We start from the raw sequence: 19300 nt of genomic DNA, 5'->3' as shown, positions 1-19300 counted from the left end.
GCTCCTGGATTAATTTCTCTCTCTTTTTTTCAGCTTCCTCTTTTGCTAGAACTATATCTTCTAATTCACCTATTCTTCTCTCTGCCTCGTCAATCCTTGAGGTGGCTGCCTCCAGTTTGTTATTCACCTCACCTATAGCCTTTTTTAACTCATCAGTTGATTCTTTGATGCTTTTCTCAACCCCAGCTATTACTCTTATCACCAGCTTTTTAAATTCTTGATCTGATATGTTGTCTAGATCTGCCTTGAGCAGTTCTGTGGCTGTGACTTCCTCCTGGAAGTTCTTCAGGGGAGAGTTTCTTCGTTTTGTCATTTTTGCTAGTTTTCTGTCTCTTGTCACTTTTAGAAAGCTCATTATGCTCTGTGCACCTATTAGTATTTCTCTGTTAAAGGAGGCTTATTGACTGTCCAGGGCCTGTCGTTTCAGTGAATGTTCTCTTAATGGTGTGTCTCGGTTTCTCTTGTTGTGCCTGTGAATATTTTATTTCCCTACTCTGCAATATTTGGGACTCGCTTTCTTGCACACTTTGGCTTATTTCTTGGTGCGGTCCTAGGAAGGAAAACCGACAGACGCACACAGAGGGAACAGAAGCACACATACACACAGACAAATCAAACAAAGAAACACATAAAAAGGGGGAAAGAAGAGTTTGAAAATGGAAAGGAAAGGGACAAAAAGAAGAGAAGAAGAGAAAATAAAAAGAAAAGAGAAAGAAGAAAAGAGAAAAAATATATTGACGGCGGTCAGAGACAACAAAGGACAGTAGACAGTTTAAAAGTGTATGACCAGTTGAGGGGAGAGGTAAGGATGAGATACAGGAGAATATATCTGGGTTGGTAGAAGGTGAAAAAGTAAGAGAGACAGGAGAAAGGAAATGAGGAGTAAAAATTTAACAGAGTTAAGTAAAGAAAAAGAAAAAACAAAAAAAAGGTAATAATAACAAAGAAATAAGTACGAAAAAAGTAGAGAAAGAGAAAAAAAATTAACAAAAAAAAAAAAGAGCAGCAGCTCCTCTTTGTGGATAGGCTTGGTTTGATGTGGAAGGTCTCGGAGGCTGTTCTCAGAGGCTCTGCCTTGGTGTCTATGGAGATTAGAATGGCAGTACTAGCTAGCTCCGCTGAGCTAGGCACTGTAGGCCACTCTAATGAGTTCGATCTCCTTGGGCCGCAGTTGAGCCGAATTGTATTTTCCAGACCTGCTTCAGTTCAAAGTTCCAGTCCATGCACGTTTGCACTACCACAGATGAAATATATTTGTTTTGGTGGCTGGCTTCTTAGGGGGAGGAATCAATTTGTCTTGGCTCAGGCAGGGATTTCGGCTGCCCCTCCCTGAGGCGAAATGAGCAGCAGTAGGTGAAGTGCGCACCTTCACAGACCCAGCTGTGGAGTCCCCACCCCCAGCCAGGATCGCGATTGCAATGGGGGAAGGAGAAAAAGAAAAAAAAAATTGAGACTCTCTCGGCTTTGGGTAGCTGTTGCTCAAGGTGCTGTGCGCTGCTGGAAATGAGCTGGGAGCTCCGGCAGCCCAGTGCACGCCCAGGCCTCCACCCGCTGCCGACTCCCTGTTGGGGGTCACGAAGGTGTGGGCCCTATTTTTTCCTGTGGGCACCCGGGATTCGGGATTCGCACAGCCAGTGCAGGGAGCGAGATGCACCGTGGAAATGAGGTGCGTGGTTCCGTTCCCAAAACCGAGTTCGAGGTGTGTGCACCCCTGGCACAGCCGCTGCCGGGGGCGCCTCTGCCACAGCCTCTCACCGCACCGCGGCCTGCTGCCACTGCCGCCAGCGCCTCTCAAAGTGTGCAACCCAGACACAGCCCACCAGGCCGCCACTGCAGCTGCTTCCGCTGCTTCCCCGCCGCCGAGATGGCTTAGGGCTGGAAGCTGTTCCACCTTTTGCACCACCCAGAGTCGGGATTCTGGCAACCCAGCAGTTATCTATGGAGTGGGTCCCTCTCTCCAAGCGCAGCCAAATGTTCTTTACCTCTTCCCCAGAGACAGTACCTCTTTCCCAGAGACAGTACTATGAGCCTGTTCAGACTCTCTGTCTCTTCCCTTTGTCTCTCGGGCTCTGCGCACTTGCCCCACATTGGGCTGGGGATCCTGCCTCTCCTGCACGTCCAGGGCTGGCCCGTTTTCAGATCTCCCCAGTTCGCACTCACTCACTCAGGTATCCTTGAGGTTCTATTCTTTCTGGAGTCTGTATTTTCTCCTTCCGCTTTTGCAGATGAGAGTAATATCCTTCTCAGTTCAATCGATGGGGCAGACGGAGTTACAGAGCTCCCTTCCTTTCCGCCATCTTGGCCTGTACATATCTTTTAATGTACTTGCACTTCTGTTACACTAAGAGTGAAATGCCTTGGTCGCAGGATATGCTATATAGAGCATATAAATCTGAATACATTATACTCCTTCCAGTCATAAATGCCTCATTGCTCTACATCCTCATCTACACTTGGTATTGTCAGTCTTGAATTTTAGCTACTCTGGAGGGTGTGTGGTGCTATCACATTGTGATTTTAATTTGCACTTACGTGACTATTAATGCAGCTGAACATCATTGAGTACCTTCTTTCATAAATTCCCTGTTCACGTCTTTCATCCATTTTTCTATTAGAATGCCTTTTTCTTACTGATATGTAGGAATTCCTTATATCTTCCAGATGTGAGCCCTTTGTCAGTTTTATGTGTAGCATACACTCTGTATTTTACTCTTTACTCTCTTAATATGTCTTTTATAAACAGAAATGCTTAATTTGAATGTTGCCAATTTACCAATCTCTTCCTTTAGAGCTAGTGCTTTTTTAATCTGTTTGAGAAATCTTTCCTTAACTCAAGGTTATAGAAATAAGTTATCTTATAAAAGCATTCTTTTTAAAATTTTCTTTAGTTTACATATAAGTTAGCATATAGTGCAATAAGGATTTTAGGGGTAGAATCCAATGATTCATCCCCTACATATAACATCCAGTACTCATCCCAACAAGTGTCATTAATGCCCTTGCCCATTTAGCCCATCCTTCCACCCACAACCCCTCTAGCCAACCCTCAGTTGGCTCTCCATATTTGAGTCTCTTATATTTTGTCTCCCTCGTTTTTATATTATTTTTGCTTTCTTTCCCTTCTGTTCATTTGTTTCGTATCTTAAATTCCACATATGAGTAAAGTCAGATGACATTTGTTTTTCTCTGTCTGGCTAATTTCACTTAGCACAATGGTACACTTAGCATCCATTTTGTTGCAAATGCCAAGATTTCATTCTTTTTGATTCCCAAATAATACTTCATTGTATATATATTCACAACATCTTCTTTATCTATTCATTTATTGATGGACATTTGGGCTCATTTCATACTTTGGCTATTGTTGATAGAGCTGCTATAAACCCCTTTGAAACAGCACACCTGTATCCTTTGGGGAAATACCTAGTAGTGCAATTGCTGGACCATAGGGTAGTTCTATTTTTAATTTTCTGAGGAACGTCCATACTGTTTTCCGCAGTGGCTGCACTAGTTTGCCACTCATCAGCAATGCAAAAGGGTTCCCCTTTCTTCACATCCTCACCAGCATCTGTCATTGCCTGAGTTGTTAATTTTAGCCATTCTGACAGGCATTAGGTGGCATCTCACTGTGGTTTTGATTTGTATCCCTGTTGATAAGTGATGCTGAGCATTTTTCATGTGTCTGTTAGGCATCTGGGTGTTTTTAGAACAGTGTCTATTCATGACTTTAGCCCATTTCTTCACTGGATTATTTGTTTTCTGGGTGTTGAGTTTGATAAGTTCTGTATAGATTTTGGATACTAACCATTTATCCGATATGTCATTCGCGAATATCTTCTCCCATTCCATTGGCTGCCTTTTAGTTTTGCTGGATTGTTTCCTTCACCATGCAGAAAGTATTTATCTTGATGAGGTCTCAATAGTTCATTTTTGTTTTTGTTTCCCTTGCTTCTAGAGATATGTTGAGTAAGAAGTTGCTGTAGCCAAAGTCAAAGAGATTTTTGCCTGCTTTCTCCTCCAGGATTTTGATGGCTTCCTGTCTTATGTTTAGGTGTTTCATCCATTTTGAGTTTATTTTTGCATACGATGTGAGAAAGTGACCCAGGTTCATTCTTCTGCATGTTGCTGTCCAGTTTTCCCAGCACCATTTGCTGAAGAGACTGTCTTTATTCCATTGGATATTCCTTCCTGACAAAAGATTTCTTTTCAACATTCATATTTAAGGTATCTTCCATTATTATTTTTATGGATGGTAGAAGATAGGTTTGAAGATCTGTTTTTTTTTTTAATCTGGCTATCCAAATGACCTTAGCATGATTAAATTTTTAAATGTATTTTTATCAGTAACCTACATTACTTCCTTTGTCATAGATCATATGTCCACTTCTGTGTGGGTGACTTTTTATTGGTCTAATTTCTATTCCTGTTTCAACAATACTGTCTTAATTCCTGTAAATTTGTTCTAAGTCTTATATCTATAGTTTCTTTTGTTTAATTATTCTTTTTAAAGAATGTCTTGGCTTTTCTTGGCCCTTTGTATATTACATAAGTTTTAGAATTAGATTCCCAATTTCCATCTTAAAACCTTGCTGAAATTCTTTCTTTATTTAGGGTTACTTTTTGAGCAGATTTTACATTTTTTAAGAATGGTATTTTTCTGTTTCTGACAATGATGATGATGATTATGATGATGATGATATGTAATAGGTAATGAAAGCAAGATTATAAACTATCGGAAAACAGTGTAAATACTTACATAATCTGTAAGTGTTAAATATATCCTTCAAGAGAAAAGCTGTCAAATAGTCTTACAACTGGTTATTAGGACAGATTTGTTAGCATAAACATCCAATCAAAATTAGTAGGTCAATCTGGCATTTTGTAGGAGTCTCCAAATCCTATGAGAGACAAATGGAGCTCTTAATCATTTCCACAAAAACAAACTATGGCAGGGTTCTCAAACTCCCAGGAAGATAGGAACATATTTTCAATGAGCTCAGATTTCTCAAAAATATTTTTAAATGTTTTATTTTAACTAATGATCTTTAAAAATTGAAATAACATATTCTTGATCTTCTGGATGGTTTTATTTTTATAACCAAGTCATATAATTTCTATGCCCAAAATTATAAGGAAAGCCAGAAACTATATGTAAATTTTTGTTTCCATGTGTGTCGCAGATTCACCAAAAACCTATACACCTCACGTGGTTGACATGAAATAACTACTGGATGAGAGAGGGTTTTAGTTGCCCAGTGTTTTATATATGTAGAGTAAATCACCAGACTTTAATAATAATTAACATTTTTAAATGTCAATATAGATTTTCACAGTAATAGTGAATATGACTTCAGGAAAATCTATGACAGTGTTACAAAGTTACTAGTGTGACAAATATTTTTATCTCATTCATGATAAATATGTTGTCTTGAGACAGACTCTAACGACCCGCCTACCCGAGCAGGCGTGAAGCTGCCCAGACTCTTCAGTCTGCTTGTGAGTCACTCTGTGTGTCCATGGTTGAACTCTCCATAAGGCAATTGAACGTAAGAGTGGCTTCCAGATGAATCTGACTGCTGGTTTATTTCCAGAGGCAAGGGGATCAGATACATCTTTCTCCTGGTGAAACTTCCCTCTGGTTCAATATCCTGGGGGGCTTACCTTTGCTGTTGGGAATCACAGTATTGTCCAAATTGTGAGCAGCTAGGGTGGGACTAATCTACTAATTATGGGGTGTATCTACTAATTATGTACAGAAATGATCCAGGGGTCCAGGGCAGAGAGAGCCTTTGAGAAAGCAGAGTATACAAACTGGGTCAAACACGAAAGCACAGCTGGGTGATTCTTTAGCTCAAAGGTGTAAATCCATGTTCCATTTTACATAAAGTGATATGAAAAGTGAGTGGAAAATGTTCAGGAGCATGCCAAGGTTTTTACTTTTGGGTTGAGTATCCTTTGTCTTGGGGAACAAAAAGTCATCATCTGCCGGCCCTCATCCAGGGTCCGATGCTCTGGGTAACAGTGTCCCCCACAGGAATGTAAGCCCATCATTTCTCAGGTATGAGCAGTAGATGCCAAGTGGTATTTGACATGCTTCCCAGAAGTCTGCTGCTGAGCCTCCACAGCCAGTAGTGTGCCCCCCTCAGTGCTGAGAGGAACAACAGGAAAGTGTCCTATTCATGGCCTGAACTTTGGGGTTTCTAATGGAAGTGTTTCGAGGGAACTTCTTGTGAGCAATGATGAATCTGCTGCAGAAAAAAGTAAATCAGAGCTGGAAGTAGAACAGGGTCTTCCACACTGGCCTGGGGCTGAGTGACTCAGATGGACATGGAGGAGCCAGTAACGAGTCTTTGTGACGGAAACTGGTAACTGCTCAGGGCCTCAGGGACTGAGGCTCATCATACATCACTGGGTTTATGGAAGTCTGTAGCCAATCCAATAACTAACACGTCTACTGTTAATTATTTATTAAGGGTTGTTTTTATTAAGGGGAAATGAGAGTGGGGAAGGAGGAAAAGGAAGAAAGCCCAATCAATGGGTGACAAGCCCACTGATGATTAACAATATCATTGTGGCATTATAATGACTCACAGCTTGCTTCAGGTTGGAATTTAATTGCCGTTTTCAATGTTCAAATTGCTAATTTGATTGCTTAACTTCTTTCATAAATGCTTTAATTAGACCACTGTGGTGCAGGACTTTGGGACTTACTTCTGACCTTCCCTCCGCCCCTTGCACTACTCTTTATTGCTCTAAAAATAAAAATGGAAAAACTGATTGAGTGAATATATACTATTTAAGTTCCATGAGAGCAGGGAATATCTGTCGTGTTCACTGCTGTACCAGGGCTTAGTACGACATCGGGCCCGCAGTTGGTTCTCAGTAAATATCCACTGATATACTAGTTCCCATACTGTCTTGCTTCAAACTTCTTTTTTTTTTTAACAGTTTATTGTCAGATTGGTTTCCATATAACACCCAGTGCTCTTCCCCACAAGTGCCCTCCTTCATCATTACCACCTCCCTTCCAAACTTCTAAAACCATTCTAATATCTTCTAAGTAACAGCAACTTCTGGTAAGTTTCATACCAGTTTCCCTTGCACTGTTACATATTTATTTTTAAGGTAGCAACTCCTTTGCTTAGATTAAGGGAAACAAATGAAAAGTAGCAATATACTGCAGGCTCACTTACTCAGTGTTCCAGTCATATCTGACATCCTTCATTTTCAGCCAGAAGGAATTCTGATAAAAGATCCACTTTCAGTATATTTAGACAATCCATAAACAAGATGTGCCTGAACAATGCAATGAAAAGGTAACCTCCAGAATGAAAGAGAATATTTGCAAATTACATATCTAATAAGAGGTTAATATCCAAAATATATAAAGAACATATACAATGCAATAATAATATAACCACTCAATTAAGAATGAGCAAAGGAAGAGAATAGACCTTTTTCTTAAAAAAAAAAAAAGATATTCAAATGGCAAACAGGAAAAAGATGCTCAACATCACTTATCATCAGGAAAAGCAAGTCAAAACTATGAGATACACGTCACACCTGTTACTATGGCTAGTACCAAAAAGACAAGAGAAAACAAATGCTGGTGAGGATGTGGAGAAAAAGGAACCCTCGTGCACTGTTGGTGGGAATGTAAATTGGTGAAGGCACTATGGAAAATAGTATGGAGGTTCCTCAGACAATTAAAAATAGAACTACCATATGATCCAGCAATTCCACTTTGGGGTATCTATGCAAAGGAAATGAAATTGCTGTTTCAAAAAGATATATGCACTTCCGTGTTCATTGCAGCATTATCTACAATAGCAAGACATGAGAGCAACCTAATTGGCCATCAAAGAATGAATGAGGTGACATCTGGGTTGTTAAGCATCCTACTTTTGATTTTGGTGCAGGTCATGATCTCACAATTGATGGGTTTGAGCCCCATGTTGGGCTGTGCTCTGACAGTGCAGAGTCTGCTTGGGATTCTCTCTCTCTGGCCCTTCCCAGCTTGCTCTCCCCCTCCTAAAGTAAATAAAGTTTAAAAAAAGAAAAGAAAGAATGGGGGGCAACTGGGGCGTCTGACTTCAGCTCAGATCATGATGTCATAGTTCATGAGTTCAAGCACTGCATCGAGCTCTCTGTTGTTGGCACAGAGCCTGCTTAGGATCCTCTGACCCCTCTCTCTCTGCCCCTCCCCTGCTTGCTCTCTCTCTGAAAAAAACATTTTTTAAGAAGAACGAATGAGCAAAGAAAATGTATATACATATACATATTATATTATATTTATTATATATATTTATTCATCCCTGTATACTTACATTATTCATCCATAAAAAAGAAGGAAATCCTGGCATATGCAACAACATGGATAAAATTTGAGGACATTATTCTAAGTGAAATACAGTAAAACCTTGGTTTGTTAGCATAATTCATTCTGGACACATGCTTTTGTAATCTGAAGCACTTATATATCAAAGAGAATTTTCCCACAAGAAATAATGGAAACTCAGATGATTTGTTCCACAACCAAAAATATTCATACAAAATGATTACAATATTGTAACATAATACAAAATAATAAAGACATTACAAACTATAAAGAAAAATAAACAAATTAACATGCACTTACCTTTGAAAACCTTTGTGGCCCTTGTGAGGGAGAAAAGAAAGAAGAGAGTTATTGTGTGACTTTCCCTATCACTAACAGAATCACTGCTATCTATTGGCTCAATGGAATCTTTTTTGGCATGTGGGCCATTGTATACACTTGCAGGGAAGTTGACTATAGTACAGTATTAATAAATTCTTGTCATATATTGTATTTAATGTAATTGGCAATAAGGCAGCAGAAGAAAGGGTCTATATCCACAGACAGCCTGACCTAGAATGGAGCAAAACATTCCTAAGCTTACTCTTGAATGGAAAAGCAAGGGACTGTTCATAAATGCTCTGAAGTGACAAAAAAATACCCTAGTGCCAGTTGTGGGCACCTTCCAATGTTCTGAAAAATCACTGATTTCTAACAAACGCCATGGCCTGAGACCAAGCATCTGAACATGGGAGATGATCACCCACAATCCCATAGTGAGAGATAGAGAGAGAAACCATTGGCTCATTTGTGATCATGTGACCTTTGGTGTCATGTACTACTCGTATTGCAAGACATAGCTCGTTTAGCAAGTTAAAATTTATTAGAAATGTTTGTTTGTCTTGAGGACCACTCACAGAACAAGTTATTTGCGCTCCAAGGTTCTACTGTATGTCAGACAAATAAGTCTTATAAAAATCAGATAGTGTATGATCTCAGTTATATGTGGAATATAAAAAACCAACTCCTAGAAAAAGAATTGACTAGTGGTTAACAGAGTGGGGGGATGGTGAAGAGTGGGAGAAATAGGCAAAACTGCTCAAAAGGTGCAAACTTCCAGTTATCACATAAATAATTTCTAGGGATAAAATACACGGCATGATGACTATAGTTAACAATACTATACCATACATTGAAAGTTGCTAAAAGAATATCTTAAAAGTTCTCATCACAAGAAAAAAATTTCTAACTGCACATGGGATGGATGTTAACTAAATTCAATGTGGTAATCATTTAGCAATACATACATATATTGACATGTTTTTCCCTTAATTTATACAATGTTATATGCCAATTATATCTCAATAAAACTGGAAGGAATAAAATGAAAGGTGCCTGTTAATGCTTGCAGGCTTAACCCAAACATTTAGAGCAGACCCAAAGAAATTAGCCAAATAGGCAAGTCTTCTCAAAATCAAGGAGATGATGTCCTTCAAAGACCTAGATCACAGTGGACATTGAAAGGACCCTCCATGAGATAATGCGCCTAACTTTCCAGGCTTCAGCATCTGCCTCTGTTGACTCAGCACAGAGCTCCCAGTGGTGTGACTTGAGCATATCCCACATCCACAGGCCTTCTCATCACCTTGGTTCAACAAAGAGAGGTTGGTCCCAAGAGCAACTAATTTATGGAATGGACTTAGAAGGTAGCTTGGAATGAGATTTCTTCCCAGCAGGAAGGAGAGTAACTAGCTGGCACAACTGAATTCTTTCTCTGTGGGGATTTGAATTTGGGATAGGGGAATAAGAGTATGCGATTCCAAAATACACAACCTTGGGGTGCCTGGGTGGCTCAGTCTGTGAAGTGTCCAACTTCAGCTCAGGTCATGATCTCATGGCTCATGAGTTCGAGCCCCGCATTGGGCTCTGTGCTGATAGCTCAGAGCTAGGAGCTGCTTCGAATTCTGTGTCTCCCTCTCTCTCTGTCCCTCCCCTACTCCACTGTGTGTGTCTTTTTATCAAAATATATACATTTAAAAAAAACCAAAATACACAACTTTGACAAAGGATTATTTTGAGCTGAAAGCAATTGAGAAACAGCAGATGTAAAGTAAGCTCTCTACCCTCCCTAAAGGCAGGGAATAAATTTTTTTCTGAAGGTATCTCCCTTCCATCCCCCATACCAGGAAGAGGAAGTGACTCTCAACTGGAATCTGCATGGACAAACCTCACTGAAATAATCCTTATCTTTTATTAGTTCTCTCCTCGACATTTACCTTCTTACAATTTGCCACCCCCAGAAGCCCAAACTCTTTTCCTTTTCTTGTGACCCCTCTACAGATTTATTGCTCTTTGTTAAAATGATATGCAGGATCTCAGGCCTAATTGCTTCTATGGGTTTTCATTGACTTTTCTGTGAGATCACATGTACACATAAGAATTAAAATATTAACATCAACTAAACCTTGTATGCCTTTTCTCTGGTTAACCTGTCTTTTATCAGTTTAGTTTGCAGGGCCCAGTCACTAAGCCTAAGAAAGTAGAGGAAAAAGTGTTTCTTCCCCTACAAAGATCTGCAGACACCATCAACATTTGCATTCTAGGCAGAAGCATAAGGCAAGCAAAGAGAATAGCAGCAGAAGTAATGAGTCAGGACAAGCCATGACCAAGCATTGTCTGGAGCAGCCCAGTCTTCATAACAGCAGCCTCAGCTCCAGAAGGAGCAAATGTCCAATCTCCAGAAGACAGCTGGTTATGGACTCACACAGCTGCTGTCAGATGGCCAGAGCCGAGCTGCCCACAAATGACCCTCCTTCCAGGCTCCCCCTGCCCATATAGAGAGCTGTCTATGTTCTTTCCTTCCTGTGTCCTTAGCTAACCTGGAAGAGCTTTTTTTTTTTTTTTTGAGAGAGAGAGAGAGAGAGAGAGAGAGAGAGAGAGAGAGAGAACAAGTGAGTGAAGGGCAGCAAGAGAGAGAGAGAGAAGTGGAACTCACCAGGGGCTGGTGTTTTACTCAAAGCAGGGCATGAGCTCACCTGATATGGGACTCGAACTCATGAATTATGACGTCATGAATTGAGTCAAAGTCAGATGCTTAATGACTGAGCCACTCATGCGCCCTGGAAAAGCCTAATTAACACGTGTATGAATAAGATCTCTCTGGTTCTAAAATTCTAGGATTATGCTGAGCACAAGAAAAACTCATTAATGCAGACCACCTATTCCAAGTTTCTAATTATTTCTTTTGGACTAAGCTAAAGTTTGTTTTGCTCAGCAAATTTTATTATAGATAGCTCAAATTAAAAAGAGCAGGCAAATGATTGTTTAGAATATTGAAGGGAACATGCTGTTAATTTAATATATTAATTTCAAACCATTTTATCTATTTATTAAAAATTTATGGCTCAAAAAACTTCAATTTGGTAGAATGAATATTGTTAATATTTATGTTTTTTCTTTAACAAATATTTACTGCTTCTTTATATGGGCCAGGCCCTGTGCAAAGTACCAGAACACAGAAACACAGAATCAATTAAATGTGGTGTGTACTGTATGTTAGTTTAAAAAATAAAATAAAGGCGCCTGGGTGGCTCAATCAATTGAGCGCCCAACTTCAGCTCAGGTCACGATCTCATGGTTCATGAGTTTGAGCCCCACGTTGGGCTCAGTGCAGAGCCTGCTTTAGATCCTCTCTTCCCCTCTTTCTCTCTGCACCTCTCCTGCTTGCACGATCTCTCTCTCAAAATTAAATAAACATTTTAAATAAATAAATAAACAAATAAAAAATAAAAGTACAACCTAAGAGATATCTTTGAGTGTTGGGCTTTGCTACCCAAAATATATATATTTAAATGTATACACATATACAAATATACATACATATATTTGTGGGGGGGTGGATGAATAGATGGATGGATGGATGAGGGATAAGAAGGAAGAAGGGATGGTGAAAGGAAGAAAGAAGGAAGAAAGGAATGATGGAAGAAAGGAAGGAAGAACCTTGCCCTCAAGCAAGGTAGAGATTGGTTGGGGAGACACGTGTATGAAAGACTGCATTGCTGAGACAGGGGTATATGCACAGTAGGTTAACAAGCTTAGAGGAGGAGTGTCTCAGTCGCCCTGGGCTGGGGTCCAGAGACACTTCCTGGGGAAACTAACTGGTATAGAGGTTTAAGGATGAATCTCGGGAACCAGGTGGAGAGAAAAAAGAGGGCACCCAGGCAGCTACACATAGTGTAGTCCACATGCGACAGGAATCATGGGAAGTAGCCAGTTCTCATTACTCACAGTAGTCATGCTCAGGGAACACTGGAACACTGCTCCCAGGGAAACACTGGATTGGGTTCCTGGGAGCCTCCAGTCACAGTTCTGTCAATCAAAACCCCATTTGTTTTATGTCGGTTCATTTGCCAACCTTCTTGCAAAAGAAGCCTGTTTCATCAGCATTGAAACCCTGTTCCTCCACGTAACACCTCTCCTGTATAATGCTTAGCAGGTGTTTTGGAAATTCTTTGAGAGCTTCCTGCAAGTTTAATATTTTTACAACATATCATCTTTTGAAATATGCAAGTCAGCTTGCATTAGCTTAGAAGGGTTTAACATTTTCCTAGCCTTAAATTTTTTTGCTTTTCTCACAACAATGCCTTCTATGATTTTTTTTCATCAGTCATCATCTCATGAATCCATAGATTTAGCCACTCATCCATCTTTTCCATAGCTTCATCACACACTGTAGATGTGACTTTAGCACTGTCCAGAATAGCCTCTTGTACAGAATGGCAAATTTCCTCTTCCTTTTTCTGGACATACTGTATTGTTGATTCATTAACATTTGAACATAGGACTAAAAGTGCTATAACTCACTCTTAAATAAAGCTCATCTAATGCACACATTTTCTCCATAAGCTACATCACAGCCTTCTTACACCAGATATTGCTTCAATGCTGTGCTTGGAATAGGGAAAGAGTGAAATCACTAACAAAAAGCACAAAAATTTGAAAAACATGGCACTTAATAGATCTTATAAAGGACATTTGTTTACACTATGAGCTGAAATAAGGCCAGAAGGTTTAACTTCAGCTGCAAATGTGCCCATTGAGCAATTCAAATTTATCACAGCTTTGGGTATGTCTGTGATTGACCACGGACACTGCTGGTGTTGATCTTGGGGTTACAAAAAAATTTAGTGAGTGTGCAATTTCACAAACATGAAATTCACAAATAATGGGGATCAACTGTATTTGCAAGTCATTTATCTGAAAAGGGACTGTATCCAGCATATATAAAGAATAAAAAGATAAATAAACCAATTTTTTAAAATTGGGCAAGGATAACATAGGGATGGCAAATGAGATACTTAAAATCATTAGAGGCATGCAAATTGAAATCATGGTCAATTAGCACAGCATACTATAAAATAGCTAAATTAATTAGACTGACAGTACCAAGTATTGGCAAGGATGTCAAACTATTGGAACTTGCACATACTGCTGGTGAGAATGTAAAATGATGCATCTACTCTGGAGAATAGTTTATCAGTTTCTAATATGGTTAAAAATACACACCATGTGACTCAGAAATCTCACTTCTAACTGTTTACTCAAGAGGAAGGAAGACATATAACCACCCAATGATATATACCAAAGTTTACGGCAGCTTTATTCAACTAGTCAAAAACTGGAAACATCTAAAATGTTATTTTTTTCCTTTTCTTTCTTTTTTTTTTCTTCTATAGATTCCTCAAGAACTCAAATGTTTTTGAACTGGTGAATGAATAAAGGAAAACTTTATATACCCATGCAATACAATACTACTCAGCAATAAAGCAGAGCAAACTATTGATACATGCAGCAATGCTTCATGAAGCATGATGAATTTCAAGAGCATTATGCTAAATAACAGCAAGCCAGACTCAAAGGACTTAATACTGTATAATACCATGTTATGAAATGTTATAAAAAATCACAATTCAAATGACAGAAAGATCAGTATTCGCCAAAACCCAAAGTTTGGAGGAGGGGACTGAGCGCAGAGGAATACTTTCTGAGGCGGCAGAAATTTTCTCTTTATTATGGTGGTGTCTACCCCGCCACATATTTTTTAAAATATGATACATTATACAGCTAAAAATGTAAATAATACCTCAATTAAGCTGATTTTAAAACCAGATAAAAATATTTTCCTGAACCAAAGAAATCAAAACCAGAACTAAAGCAAACCAAACAGAACAAAACAAAAAACAAAAAGGTTTAAGCCTACAAAATTTATTGATATATAGGAGACAAATGGACAGCCACCCAGTGTTGGAAGCTGGAGAGCAGTGACAGCTGATAGCAGATCAAAGGAAGACATTTCCCAAGTCAGTTCCAGGGAAAGTGGAGGGATAGCTCGATTCACGCTGCCCAAAGGTCAGACACTGATAGATTCAGGCACCTCTGGTAGCAGTGGTGGAAATGGGGCTACAACAGCAAGTCTGATTCAACGTCTCTTTGAGAAGCAGCAAGAGCCCAGGTGAAGGATTACCAGATACTATAGGATGCCCAGTCAGATTTGAATTCCAGATAAAGATTGGGTGATTTTTCGTATAAGTATATCCCAAATATTACATTAGACATAGTTACAGGAAAAGCTACCTGTTGTGTATCTGAAATTTAAATTTAATGAGGCATCCCGTATCTATTTGCTAAGTCTGTCAATCCTACCTAGATACCCTCTTCCACTTCAGCAAAAGACTGAAGGGTAATTCTCTGGAAAGAGTAAACCAGAGTGTCACATCAGCACAGTAGGGTGGAGATGCTGTATAAAAAACAAGAAGATTGACTGAAAGTTTATGTAACTGACATCTATACCATCACTGTCTTCCCAGAGCATTTATAACCAGGCCTGTTATCCCCAGGTGGGAGCCAGGAGGTTCTTCTCTGGGAAAGACAATCAGCTCAAGGCACAGGATCTAAAAATACTGACTTTGGAAGTTCTCCAGTGAAATTATCCTGTCAGGCTACCTGCAGTGAAGACCATAGTTGACAAACCTCTCCACACCCCCTGCACACAGAACTCTCACTCAGCATCACCGCCTCCATTCTTAAATATGAATAAATAGCCAAGAGGCACCAAGTGTCTGAGAAAATCTAATATGAATCTAAAATGAAAGATGCACATGTGTGTGTGAACATACACAAGAAATAAGACAATGCAAGGAGGAGAAAAATCTAAAAATACTGCCATTTATATCTTCTTGTAAGCAAGAGGATAGTGAGCACACTTCCCAAAAATAACATGTTATAAAAATTAAAAACAGAACACAAAAGCACTCCTAGAAACCAAAAATATGATAGAAAAAATTTTAAACTCAGTATTAGGGTTACAAAATCAATTTCAACTGAATTCCCAGAAAATAGAGCAAAAAGACAGAAAATAGAAGATTAAAAAAAAAAAAAAAAGAATAGCCCAACGTAGAGGTCAGTCTTCAATTACAGAGTTCCAGAAGGGAGCACAGAGAAAAAAAATGAATGGGAGGAAATCTTTAACTGGGTGACCATGTGCTCAACTAAAAATTCTGTTTCTAAGTTTGAAGAGAAGACTTCATCCTGGGAACTGACAATCTCTGCTTCAATAATGAAAGCATACATGAGAAAGATTCTTCTGCTGAGGAATGTAGGATGGGTTTGAAGGGGAAAGGCTTAGCACCCTGTGGACAGCTAGCGTCTGCTGACTGAGGAGAGAACTGTTAAGCCCACAGATATACCTAGGCAGTATAATAAGAATAAATACATATGTGAAGGGATGAAGATCTGGACTAGGCGGTAGCCATATAGGTAGCCAGGAGTGGGAAAATCCAAGAATAAATTTGAAAAGCAAAATGATACTTCTTGGTGAAGTCAGAAAGATTCAAAGGCCCTGAACCCGTGGCAGAAAGCAGAGAGCCAGCCCTGCTAGAAATGGAGATCTGGAGAGGGCACCTGCCAGAAGCAAAGATGATGAGTTCCATTTTGGACATTTTGAGTTAATTGAGGGGAAAAGGAGTTCTGGCAATGAATGAGGCTCCATTCAAATAACATACATGTAAAATTGACTAGTAAAATAGTCTCAGAGGAGTGCTTACAATATCAAAAAGAACATTCTCTAGTTATTTTTTAGCAGTTAAAACTTAACCTCTGAGCAAAAAAAAAAAAAATAGATCAGGGCCATATTCGATAGATAAAAGAAAGACAATTAACATAAAAAGCAAGCCAGAACTTAGTGCCTGTACTATCAGGTGGAAAAGCTAGACTGCAAATTTGTTCTGAGCGCAGACTGCCAATAAATTCAACTTCAACCTGCTGGAAGATTATGGAGGTATTACGAGCCATTCCAAAGCCATTCCTGGACAACAGATGCTTCTAGCCATTTTAAGACACTGCAGAGTGATGTGCCAACAGGGAGGGGAGGGAGGATGGCTCCATAGCATGGGGGTGGTGAGACACTGTAAATCAACCCAGAAAGTGAGATCCATTGCTCCGGGTCATTTTAGATGGTCCTCCACCCCACTCCAAGGGTAGACAGGGTTCAGAATTCTAGATATGGGACTCTGCGCTTCTACATATCAAAGGAACCTCATAGCCACTGGAGATCTGCTCTTCTTGCCTACTGGTTGATATTTGGTATTAATCCTATTTTCTTTTGGCTCCAAAACTTTACAAGAACAGGTTGAGGGAACATTGCCAGAAAACACTTTGATATAAATGTCAAACCTTGACAGGTGTTATATTTACACCGGGTTTCAGAATTAAGCTTGTAAAAGACAATAATAGAATTGTGGTCATCTAAGTAACATATTATTGGCATACTGTTAATTCCAAGGAACTGTTGGCTAAGCATGACTCATAGCCTTCTCTGGAAAACTAAATAAATTGTTTCACAATGTCTCCTTTAAAAGAATCACAAAATTAATAAACCCTGAACACAGGAAAGCGGACACACGTGTGAGCAATTGAGCGCTCTCCCCCAAGAACTGCTACAGAAGCAAGTGGTCCACCTTATTGATGACACTCTGAAGACTAAACAACAGGCAGATTTAATTGTCGTCAAGAGTCATAGCAGCTGTTCCAAGAAAGTGCAAAACAGTACTAAACTAGCAGAAAATGGATAACACTAGTCAGAATGAACAAGGCACAGTTACTGGGGATAACACAAGAGACTAGAACACAAATAGGTCTAAATAGCTAGTCCTATTTTCCGTTTGACTTCAGTCATTCCCCATTCTGCAACCTGCCAAGCATTTAAGGAGGTAGAGGGAGGGGCGCCTGGGTGGCTCAGTCGGTTGAGCGGCAGGCTTCGGCTCAGGTCAGACCTCACGTTTGTGGGTTCGAGCCCCGCGTCAGGCTCTGTGCAGACAGCAAGCTCAGAGCTTGGAGCCTGCTTCAGATTCTGTGTCTCCCTCTCTCTGCCCCTCCCCCTCTCATGCTCTATCTCTGTACCCAAAATAAATAAAACATTAAAAAAAAAAACTTGTTTTAAGGAGGTAGAGGGAGGTGAAAGAAGCCTGGCAGCCTGTGGAGACACGCAGGTAATGAGCCGTCTGCTCTCAGCACTTGTCTGTGAAGAAGGAGCAATCAAAGATACATGGTGAAACTGCTCGTCCGGCGCTGGGCAGATACAGTGGCAACTTCTGCCATGCCTTAAGCAAAATCTCTTTCTAGACCATGTGGCTTTTTTTTTTTCTATCCTGATTTTTTTAGGTCTGCAATGGTGAGTTAAACATGAATTACTAGCTGTAAACCCAAAACCATCTGTTGAATGAGAATATTCCACAACAGGTGCTAATAACTATTTTAAGAATCCCTATCTTTTTGGAGTTTTGAACTTTTTATATCTGATTTTGCCACCTTCTCCCCTGTGTCCACTCTTTATGTCTAAAAGTAAGAGAGGAGCACATGTCAAACTTTCATGTGCGTATGATCACCTGGGGATGATCTTGTCTGATTCTGATCAGTAGGTCTGGTCTGCATTTCTTTTCTTTTTTTTCATGTTTTTATTTATTTTTGAGAGAGAGAGAGAGACAGCATGAGCAGGGGAGGGTAAGAGAGAGAGAGGGAGAGACAGAATCCGAAGCAGGCTCCAAGCCCTGAGCTAGCTGTCAGCACAGAGCCCAACGCTGGGCTCGAACCCACGGCCGTGAGATCATGACCTGAGCTGAAGCCGGACACCTAACCAACTGAGCCACCCAGGCGCCCCCTGGTCTACATTTCTAATGAGTTCTCAGGTGACATGGATGCTACTGCTATCCACATTACAGGTTGAGTACCAAGTCTGTAGAGAATATATTTGCTAAAAAAAAACTTTTATTGTGCTCACAGAGAAGGTACTATAATTCTAACAAATAGGAAGTTATTTTATAAAAGGGGATTATTTTGCAGGGTGCCTGAATGACTTAGTCGGTTAAACCTCCAACTCTTGATTTTGGCTCAGATCATGATCTTCAGGTTTGTGGGCTGAAGCCCCATGGTGGTCTCCACACTGACAATATGGAGCCTGCTTGAGATTCTCTCTCTCCCTCTCTTTCTGCCTCTCTCATGAGTGTACACGTGTTCTCTCTCAAAATAAATAAGTAGACGTTAAAAAAAATTAAAGGGATTATTTTGCAAGAGATTAATACATGTATTCAGTGGTGCCGTATACGAACGTGCTGAGCACGTTTTGAGCTAGGATTCTGGCCAAGGGAACAAGCCGGCTCTGACGTCAGCTGAGCCCTTCTCATCGAACTGGTACCCCAGGGCGAAGTTGTGTCTGCCAGGAAGGGAGCCCTCCAAGGCAGGGCTACATCTTCCCACAGAAGGGCTGCAGTCTCTCATTTGCATGAAGGCATGTGCTTTGCATGGGCTAAGTGTGGCAATTTTAGCAATTTCACTTTAAAGAGGAAAAAGTCAGAATTTATCATCTTTGAAAAGAAAAAAGTGGCCATTTTAGAAATCAATTTGTTTTTATTAATTTAAATCGTAAGATTC

The 19300-nt window shown here is 39.9% G+C and overlaps 1 long non-coding RNA gene across 1 annotated transcript; it reads right to left on the bottom strand.

Moving 5' to 3' along the window:
* Positions 1–5912: 5912 nt before the first annotated feature.
* LOC115297152 lies at positions 5913–11347 on the bottom strand. The gene is made up of 4 exons (XR_003911309.1): positions 11313–11347; positions 8639–8658; positions 7194–7321; positions 5913–6248 (listed from the first exon to the last, which is right to left on the bottom strand). It is a non-coding gene; the product is annotated as an uncharacterized LOC115297152 (long non-coding RNA).
* Between the last annotated feature and the right edge of the window lie 7953 nt (positions 11348–19300).

The sequence above is a fragment of the Suricata suricatta genome, chromosome 7 (assembly GCF_006229205.1).
Source record: "Suricata suricatta isolate VVHF042 chromosome 7, meerkat_22Aug2017_6uvM2_HiC, whole genome shotgun sequence".
Taxonomy (NCBI): Eukaryota; Metazoa; Chordata; class Mammalia; order Carnivora; family Herpestidae; genus Suricata; species Suricata suricatta.
The sequence above is the reverse complement of the archived record's forward strand: the minus strand, read 5'-3'. Positions and strand labels throughout refer to the sequence as shown.